Source organism: Lutra lutra, chromosome 7, assembly GCF_902655055.1.
Source record: "Lutra lutra chromosome 7, mLutLut1.2, whole genome shotgun sequence".
NCBI lineage: Eukaryota > Metazoa > Chordata > Mammalia > Carnivora > Mustelidae > Lutra > Lutra lutra.
Window position 1 is genome coordinate 69,925,495 of NC_062284.1, and position 10,438 is coordinate 69,935,932.

A 10,438-nucleotide genomic window follows, 5' to 3' on the forward strand; every position below is an offset into this window, starting at 1 on the left:
GAAAATCGCATCACCCTTGAGTTTGTCTCCCTGTGGACCATGTATGAATCACAAAGCTTATCACAAAGGCATGCTGGATTGTCGTGACAATGGTAAGTTAACTAATACACAGAACACTCTTGTTGATGTGATGCATGGCACCTACTTGTGCTAGCTAAACAGCTGACCCCTATTCTTTCTCCTGCTTTTTATCCTCTTTCCCAGATTGAACACACTGGCATTACTTTGTTGTAGAAAGAGAAGGTAAGTGCTTTCAAAGAGAAAAGATAGCAGAGATGGCATGGGGGAGTAGTTAATCTTCCTTATGAAGAATTTTGTCCTTGGCAAATGGCCTCAGCTTCTCCCACTCTTGTTTTTTTTTTTTAATATAAGATTTCATCCTTTTTCCACTTCAAATGCTACTCTGGACACCCTCTGATGTCTTCATTTCCCTTTTGAGTTCTGGAGCCCCAAACCTGATTGTATTCTCTAAGACTACATTTATTAGGCAAGAAGACTATTACATGGAGTAATCTTGGCATTTTGTAGGATTCATAAAACTTAAAGTAGTACCTTATATACTGTTTTGTGAAAGTGATTTGCTATTGGTTTTCATCAGAAGAGAGAGACAATCCTTCAATAGTTGTTTTCTAGAAGGGAAAGCCCCAGAATCAGGCTGGGAAATGCTCTCTAACAATATGTTGCAGTTCCGAGGGACATGAGAGACCTTAAGAAAGATTTCAAACTTGGATCCCAAATTTCTAGTCTGAATTTCTGCTATTTCACTGAATTGTGAGCTCATTAAGGTCAGGGATGATGTTTAAGCCATTTTTGTATTTCCAAGATATAGCACATAGGGACATTCAATACACCTTTGTTGAATGAACATCTATATCAAGTATCAACCACTTGGAAGCATAGACTCCTGGGACTTGGCACCACCAGACCAGGGGTTATAGGATTCCTAAGTACAACAGTTTCTATCAGTGGGCCTCTGCCAGTAAGTCCTAGGGCAGCACCAACTAAAAGTAAAAGAGATGGATTCCAAGTATGTGGCTAGACTTCCAGGTCCAACCAAATGGAGGAGGGACATTGTACTTTCTCACACTGATCAACAACTAAACACTGAACAAAATACAAACACACAAAGCAATTAATTAAGGACTCTGAAAAGTAAATAAAAGCAAGTGGACTGGGGCAAGAAAGAAAAACTCAATATATGACCAATATGATGGCAGTGAATTTCTTAGAATTTTTCTCCTGACTTTGACCTGAGGGTGAGCCGATTCATGAAACTGCATAGCAGTCATAGACAGCAACAACTATAAAAAGCAGCCCATCTTTCTGGACAAATGACCCGGAAAGGGGGGCCTTGCAAGCCAGAGTGTGTGGGAAAATTCTTGTTCTCGTATATTTTCTCTCTCAACTCAGTCTCAAAGCCAGATGCAGCTTCCAAACTACACTGCCACCACCATAGCAGCAGCCTGGGCACCTAAAATCCCTGAGAGAAAAATCTGTACCTCTGGATAGAAGGATGTAGAAAAAGGACCTCTGCTAAAATGCCCTCTTGCCATTTTATCCAGAGGGCAGGCCTAGTAGAATGAAGCTCTGTGATGTCATTATTGGCTCTGACTGAGAAAGAGCCCCATCTTGCTGGTCAGGAGACCAGCAAAAGGTGATTCTAGGAGCTGAAGAATGTGAGGGAAATCCTGGAGAGGAAAGAATGGGAGAAAGGGATTCCATGTATGAACCAGCATAAGTCCTGGGCTTTACCTCCAAACTCTGCATGTGTGGAATACACCCAAAAGCACAGCATAGTCTTTGGAACCTGAACTGAGAGTGCGCACAGAAGGTGAGAGAACTGCCGTCTGCGCTTAACTGGTTTGCTTAAATGCTAAAATGAAACAAAACAAAATCAACATGCTCTGATTTTTCACAGGACCCGGAGTTACATAACACTCCATATAAAATACCTAAGATATAATCCAAAATTACCCAGTGTGCTAAGAACCAGGAAAATCTGACCAATTCTCAAAGGAAAAGGTAAGACAATGTTGAAATTATAAGAAAAAAGATTTTAAAACAATCGTTACAATCATTCTTCATGATGTTAAAGTAAACACTCTTGAAATGTATAGAAAGACATTGTCAATAGATTTGAAATAGAAACTTTTTTGAAATGGAAATTTAGAACTAAGAAATACAACATCTGAAATTAAAAAAATTCACTAGATGGGCTCAATAACAGAATGCAAATGACGAAGGGAAGAATCAGTAGACTGGAAGACAGATCAATAAAAATGATCCAATCTGCAGAACATAGAGAAAAATGTTTGAAAAATAATAAATAGAGCCAAAGGGACCCTGTGGAACAATATCAGATTGTCTGACATCTGTGTCATTGTAGTTCTTAAGGGAGTGGAGAAAGAATGGGAGATTAGAAAATAGTTGAAAAAAATTAATGGCTGAAGATTTCCCAAATTTGGCAGGAGATATAAGTTTATAGATTCAAGTAGCTCAGCAAACCCCAAACAGAATAAACTTAAAACTGAACATCCCACCATTCCCTATCATTTTACCCACAAGTGCCCTTCTTAGGCCCTGAAGACATTTGAGTTTTTGACCCTGGAGTCAGGGAAGGAGCACATGAATAGGACTCAGACTCCTAGGGACAGGCTCAAGTGTGAGACCCAGGGAAAACCAGTTTCCCTGCGGGGCCTCAGGTCCTCATCTAGAAAATCTTAGGGTTGAACTACATGATTTTCTAATTTATTTCCAGTTCTTACATATTAGCCATTATTAGCTATTCTGTGAACTTTTTCTGTTCAAAATGATAACATTATCAAAACTTAATGTTCTGAAACAAGAAACTACTTTCCTGCCAAGTCTTTCCACCCTTTGTAATGGTGCAACTGACTGAAATGGAGATACAGAGCACAACCAAAAATGAAGTTTTATAGAAACCAGAATGGAGGTTGATTTTCCCCAGCAGCTTCCTACAGAGCTCTTTGAACACCATGGGAAGCCTGGAATTCATTCCAAAGGAAAGGAAGCTCATCAGAAAACTTTTCACTCTCCGAAAATGTATTTCCAATCTCATCATGTTTCTCAGAGGCTAAGGAATGGAATGGAATGCCCCCATGGCCTCAGATTCCTAGTTTGATGTCAAGTCTTGTCAGAATAGGTTAAATCTAACTACCACTTGTATAGCATCTTAAAGCAAACAGAGCAGTTCTCTTTCATGCATAATTTCATTTTATCCTCCCAACCACCAACCTCTGCGGTAGGTTGTAGCAGTCTCCTCCAGTTTCCTCAGAGGAAACAGTCTGAGAGAGGTTGAGAGTTTTACCCCAGGCTATCTAGTACTAAGCTTGAGAAAGTGCCAAATCTCTGGCTTCCAGTTCTGTCCTTTTTTCCCACCACCAGGAACCAGAGGCCCTAGGCAATACCCAGAGCCAAGCTGTGACGTGAAGCTACTAGGCAAGAGGCCAGTTACCCCACATTTTAAGGACAAGCTGTGGTACATTTGATCCACTAGATCATTCCTCCCAAGAGAAACATGGTGTTAAAGGTTGGCTCCAGTACTCTCTGTCCCTCTTCCTGTCCCTCCTGCCACTAGCCAGGCTACTTGGCATGGAGAATCTCTCTGATATTAGATACAAGCTCTTTTGAAAATGTCTTTCCTCCCCTACTTCCAGCTGCTTGAGAATGTGCTTGACTTTGAGTCAAGTAGGTTTAGGAATTGGTGGTTGCTTGTTCAGGTTTTGCCACTGAGGGGCCTTGAAGGGCTTTACTGCTTGGCCCCTCCCCCCCCCCCAGGCTTCCTTCCTGCTCTCCTCTCCCCCAAGGAATTGCTGTTCCCTCCCATTCTTGTACATTCATTCAGCCTCCACTCTGCATTGATGTTCCTGGAGGTCATCCTTCCCTCCTTTCATGAGCCAATTTCATCTCATTTATTCACACATTGTCCTTTCATTTTCAGGAAAAATACAAAGTAGTCTCTTTGAGTATGATAATTCTGAGTCATTGCATACCATCATCATTTCAGAACAAAAAGATGTCAAAGGGTGGGTGGGTTCATTTCATTTAGCAAGAGAGTAGGCTTCTCTTCTTTGTTTTATCCTTAATGACTCATTCAACCTGAATCAAAGCTGAGTAGTCTTGGCCTTTGAACAGGAGGCTGGGGCCTGAAGGGGGAGGAGCAGGGTATAGGTACCAACCAAGCTGGGGCCATGTCCACGTGGCATGGAGTGGGCAGAAGGGACTGAGAAAATAGAATGGTAGCATGGTGCCATATGAAGCCCTTGTTCAACTCTGGACCTCTTGTTTTCCCATCTATAAAAACCTCAAAAGGATCACACAAGAGTGGGTCAAGACTGGGGTGTATGACCTCACTATAACTATTTTTCTGAATCACTGTGTTTTTCTACTTGGGCATTGGAACCTTGATTCAGGAAAAGAGGTTCAACCCTCACCTGTCTTAGACACCTGAGGAGGTGGAGAAAGGAGGTTTTGCTGGCCGAGTTAGCTTGGATCCTACCTCTACTACTACCTGGCTCTGTGACCTTGGGAAAAGTTTTTCAGCTGTGTCTCATTTATAGTTTTCTTATTTATAAAAAGAGAATAGTACTTATCTTGATAAGGTGGTGTGAGGATAAAATGTAATATCTGCCACAGTTATCTCAGGGACTTCCTTGACTCACATGCAGGATATACAGGACAGAGGACAGGTAGGCTGAGTGGACTTGGACAGTCTTAATATCCCTCAGTGTATTCCTTGGTAAAACTGGAATAATAACATGTGCTTTGCAAGAGGTTTCTGAGTGTTAGAGATGATATAGTAAAGAGTCTGGCACAGCATTAGGACTTTAAGTGGTGCTGCTTGTCAGTTAGAGGTTATCAGTATTTACCTTACCCAGGGCCAATGCTGGGTCAAAGCAGGAGACACCAGTGGGTTTTGAGCCAGAGAAGGTGGGACCAAGATGCCATCAGCATACAGGCTAGGGCCAGTACCTAGAGGTATTGTGCAAGATGCTCAGACAGGGGATGGTGTCCAGCAAGAGTTTACATCCCAGAACCAGAGAGGCTGCCCCACGCACACACTCATACAGCTGTATTTTCCATAGTGTTGGGTTCAGGGAGTCTCCCTGATGTGTTCACGGGCCTCACAATATAAGCTGCCAGGCAGGCCTCTGCAGAGGCCTAGAAATAGGATAGCAACACTCGAGGGCAATAGCTCTCAGCATGAGGACCCAGGTCACTGCAGAAGATTCACAAACATAAAAACATTCCTTTTGGGGAAGGAAGACTTTTGGGTTTTTCTTTCCTGATGGAAACTGGGATCTATGGGGTTTTGGTCATGCTGGGCTATCTAGCGGTTCATAGACCTTTTGAGGTTCCCACACAAGTGGCCTTGGGGTACGCAAAGGACTCTGAACCATTCTGGGAAGGGAATGGGATTTGTTTCCCCAGTTCCTTCCTTCACCAAGTTTTAGTTGCATACCATGGAGAACCAGGTCTCAGCATCTCTCCCCCAAAAAACCATGACCAAACCATCTGCTAAACAAATCATACACTGTTCCGTCTCAATAATCTTACTTGCATCATTGTGCAGCCTGGAATGTCCTTTCCAGTCACTCAAATCCTACCCATATAAAAGGCCCAGCACCCATCCTAACTTTTCTGGGAAGCCTTCCAAGATCTTTCTAGCCCACAGAAATTATCCCTTCCTCAGAATACATGGTCATGCCACCATTTTCTTTCTGGATAGCTCTTATTCTATGGTTTTTTTAGCATCTGTATTTGGTATTTTTAATTTTTTTCTTCATGAATATTGGTTTCTTTCATCTTTCTCATTTCTTCCTTCCAGCTCATCATCAAAGCCTGTTGTTTGTGCCTCTCAAAATTATCTTAAATCCATCAGCTTCTCTTTACCTATCAGGGTCAATCTCTGGTTCAAGCCACCATTACTATAGCAGCCTCCTGAGAAGTCTCCTCCATCAGGACCAACCCTTGTAATTCATTCTTCACCCTGAGCCCAGAGGACTGTTTCTAAAATACAAATATGCCTCAGGATGCCTTGGTGGCTCAGTCAGTTAAGCATCTGCCTGAGCATGGCTCAGGTCATGATCCCAGGGTCCTGGGATTGAGTTCCATTGTCGGACTCCCTGCTCAGCGAGAAGCCCACTTCTCCCACTGCCTGCCACTCCCCCTGCTTGTACACACTCTCTCTCTGACAAATAAACAAAATCTTAAAAAAAAAATACAAATCTGCCTCAAGCCCTTTATCCCACTAGCCTCAAGATAAAATATAAACTTTCCAACAGTCTTTTCAAATGCCTTCATTTACAGGTCTCTATCCACCTCTGCAGTCATATTTCTTAATATTTCTCTCCCCCAACCCCTTCCACCATTATCACTGAGGCCTGCCACATTCTGGTCATGATAAACCCTTCTTTGCTCCTCACACACACACGCTATTAGACATTCCATCTGGAATTCTCTTCCTTCCCCTCCACCATGACTCTCCCACAGCACTTACTGCACCTACACGTATTTAGTTCAGGTCTCTAGTTCCATGTTCTCTCTTCCGCTGAGCCTTCACTTGATCTTAGCCAAAAGGCAGAGAAGCGATTCTTCCACTGAGCCTTGATGCCTACCAGCCCCCAACACACACCCCAGTCTTGGTGACCTACCCAGAGCTCCCTGTCCCCTCCCCATCACCATACTTTTAATTCCACTTTATAGTTGCCTATTTACTGGTCTTTGTCCCCCAGTAGACTATAAGCAATTTCATAGCAGAAACTGTATCTGCACAGTTTACTGTTGCATACCCAATGCTGGGTGCAGTGTCTACCTTTGATAGATGCTAAAGAAATAATTTTTTAAAAAATGAATGAAAAGAATCTATACATCCAAATCTTCAAGGGCAATAAACATTTTATATGCTTCTCTGTATCTCCCTTCAGCGCCTGATTCAGGGACCTGTGTTTTCTAGGGACAGAGGGAAAGAGGTAATGCCCTCATTATTTAAATAGAATGTTCCTCTATTTCTTGCTATTTCCCTTTTCCAGACTAAAAGCCTTTTGAACTACATGCTGACAGGAGTGAGCTGACAACACAGTGAACTAGATCTGCTGCCAGGGGTGCCAGATGAGCAAGAAAACCCACAAAATTCAAGGCCTCAGAAGCTGAATGGGCCACTCATCAAGGAGGAGCTGGAAAAAGCCTTGAGGGAGTCCAGAAATTGAAGCTCTCATCCTGGCTCCTTCATTCAGTAGCTCTATGACCACAGGCAAATCACTTAGCCACTGAAGTTCAGTTTCGTCATTGGTAAAATGTAAGAAAAAGGTTTATCTTCACTTAGAGCTTGGAGTTATCATTCATTAATAAACATATCCCCACATTCCCACCAGAGGTGAGGAAGAATTGGGCTGTTTACAACCTAAAGATAGGGATACCATATCATTACAAACAAGGTAAGCGTTTTTGTAAACCATAATCTTATATATTATATGAGGCTTTAAACTAGGTAGTGAGTTTTCATATTTTTAATTATTAAAGTAACTGCAGCTATATAAGTATATCAATAACCATTATTCCCCTCTTGCCTATCAATTTATTAGAAATGGCAATATGTCCAGTTAAAAACTATATTCCCCAGCCTCCCTTGTAGCTAAGATAATCATGTGACTAGGTTCTAACAGGTAAGATTTGAGCAGAAGCATAATGTATAGCATCCATGTAAAGCCTCTCTAAAGGGGCAGAATGCACTCTTTACCTTCTTTGTCCTCTCTTTTCTGAAGGCTGAATGTGAAAAAGATGTCTGGAACTTGGCAGCCATAGTGGACCATGAGGTGATGTGCTAAGAATGGTGGAGCAGCAAGATAGAAGGAGTTGGGTCCCTGACTCCTGGAACCACCATCCCAACCCTGGGTTATCTTCTGTTGGACCTCTTTGCCATAAGAGAGAAATGATTTATATCTTCTTTAGGCTACTGTTATTTTAGTTTTCTTGTCACACGTAAACTTAGCCCTAACTGATAAAATAATCATCTATTCAAGACCCTGTGCTAAATGCTGCACCTGCTGTAAAGATATAAAGGTTTTAGATACACAAAGAATTGAGCAGGAAGGCTCTGTCTTGAAGGAAATGCTAAGAAAGGTTTGGCCTGGTAGGGCTATGTGGATATGAAGAGGATTTTATGAGATGAGACCAGGGAATATTATGGAAGGAGCTTAAATGCCAGGCTAATGACATTGGACTTGACCCAGTGATGGGCAAACAGAGCAAGTAAGCTTGCCTCCAATTTGCGAATGAAGAAACCCAGGCCTTATCAGATTACAGGACTTGTTCAAGGACACCCAGCTGGTAAGCTGCAGAGCCAGAGCCAATCTCAATTCTACTGACATTTGCACCAGTGCCATCCCATAGTTCTGGTGTCCTTGACGGAATCTGGGGGAAAAGAGTAGGAATGGAGATTTTGCACTTTGGCATGGCCAGGGAACTAGACTGTGCCCCTCTTCATACCCCCACACCGTTAAGAGGAAGCTTTGGAGGGTTGCTAGAAGTTTAGGATCAGACCTACCTGGAAGTCAGAGGACCTTCTCGGCTTCCTGCTTAACCACCCACATGAGGCTACAGTGGCCAAGGTGCTGCGTTGCTATGTGGTAAGTTCTCATGTGGCAGGCACAGTGCTGGGCACTCTGTACACATTCAGCAGTTTGCCAAAGTTATAATACCACTCCTATCTTACAACAAAGATGTAGAAACTGAGGCTCTAAGAAATGAAACCACCAACCAAAGTTGATGGCAGAGTTGAACTTCAAAGCCACATTTGTTCAACTCCAAAGCTGTGTTCTTAACCCCACATTCTAATGTCTTCCCAATCCCTGTTGCCAAAGCATGGAATAGTATCCTATTACTACTCAGACACCAAGGACTTACCTGGTTTAGCAGACTGACTGGTACCAGATTCCCTCTGTGCGCATTCCACCTATAGTCAGGAGTCAACCTCCAATCCAATAATCCTATCAACCATGCCTTACACGTGACCCTCACATGGGTGAGGGATCTCCTGGAGAGGTAGACCCACAGATGCTCAGATCTTTGTGGCCTCAAGCCTCCCAGGGTTCTTTGTCTTGGCTGGTCATGTGGCTAGGATGTCAGAGTCCTCCCATTCTAGGTTCTAGAATTCACAAATTCCAATGAGCTGTTTCATGGAATCAGGGACACTGCATTCTTTGTGTCCTTCCTGTGGCTGTCATGGTTAGAATGCATTTGTTATGATTTGCACTGGCATTCAGTCAATAAACAACTGGTCATTGGAACTGAATCTCCTATCATTGCCAACATTTGGAAAATTGCATTTTATTTTGCTGGTTATCCAGTGTGCATCTTTCCAGTAATGTGGTATGTCCAGTGTTCCAACACAAACCACATATTCCCCTAAGCTGACCACACTGGTTTTCTTCTGGAACTTCCATAGGAAACACCCTGAGATGTAGCCTGTAGAGCTGAAGGCAACTGATGGACCCCTATCTCCTCTGCATTCTCTGCCCAACAGGATCAAGCTACTTTGTCAGGTTTTGCCCTGGGTCATCACCCACCACCCAATTCTTGTGCAACCTCCCTTCCTATTGGAAAAACTTTTTCCTTTCCGTGCTCAGCCTGCGATTCTCACCCCACACCCGCTTGCTAATCAAGCTGAAGATGGAATGTGTTTCCCTTATTTTAACTAGATATGTTAGGTTTAGCCTAAGTCTAGCAGATTTTAAGTTATCGATAGAATTTTCATCCATTTCCTTGTAAATACTATAATCAACATTCCTATTTTCAGATGCACTACTTACAGCATCTGAAATCAGACATGAAAGAGTAAATTTGTTCACAACAAAGTTTTCTGAAGATATAAGCAGATTCTGTCAGATGCAGAAGCACAATTCTTACAAACACTTTCAGGCATTGTAGTGTAGTCAAACTATCTCACTAGAGCTTACCAACACACCTGGTAGACATTCTTATCAATGGTTCATATACAATCCTCATAATCTGCTATTGTCACCCCAAAGTGATGGCCAGTTAAGCAGCTGGACCCACATGATTACCAGAGGCTCACTTCTTCCTTGACTACATTTTCTTTAAAATTATGCCCTAGATATTTCATACAGGTAACATTTGACATTTACATGTTCCCCCAGGAAGCATCAACACTTGGTGGACCTGAAAGGACCTTGAAACCCTGTATAACACTGTATGATGTATCAGCTGTCCTTTTACATGGTAACAGATGGTGGCTGAAGTCCAGCTAAACTCTACCTCTTAACTGTAGTATGATCTCTAGTAGGGCATTCACACTCTCTCACCTCCAAGCTTTTCATCTGTGAAATGGAAATGATAATGCTTGCCCTACCATGAAGTTCAAATTAGATCATAGTTGGGAAATCCCTTCAACAGTCAA

At 42.5% G+C, this 10,438-nt stretch overlaps 1 protein-coding gene and 1 long non-coding RNA gene across 3 annotated transcripts in view; one reads left to right on the forward strand and one right to left on the reverse strand.

Annotated features, from left to right (window-relative positions):
- LOC125105151 (aromatase) overlaps window positions 1–9,146 on the reverse strand; it is a 109,988-nt gene extending 100,842 nt beyond the window's left edge. Inside the window, exon 1 of the mRNA XM_047738318.1 lies at window positions 8,926–9,146. The gene's annotated coding sequence lies outside the window, so the exon portion shown is untranslated. The remainder of the gene's footprint in view (window positions 1–8,925) is intronic.
- Window positions 146–8,688, forward strand: LOC125105153 (uncharacterized). 2 transcript variants are annotated; one of them, XR_007128821.1, is made up of 3 exons: window positions 146–243; window positions 7,053–7,457; window positions 7,785–8,688. It is a non-coding gene; the product is annotated as an uncharacterized LOC125105153 (long non-coding RNA). The 2 variants fall into 2 exon arrangements; XR_007128820.1 differs by lacking the exon at window positions 146–243 and adding an exon at window positions 1,930–2,022.
- Window positions 9,147–10,438: the final 1,292 nt, after the last annotated feature.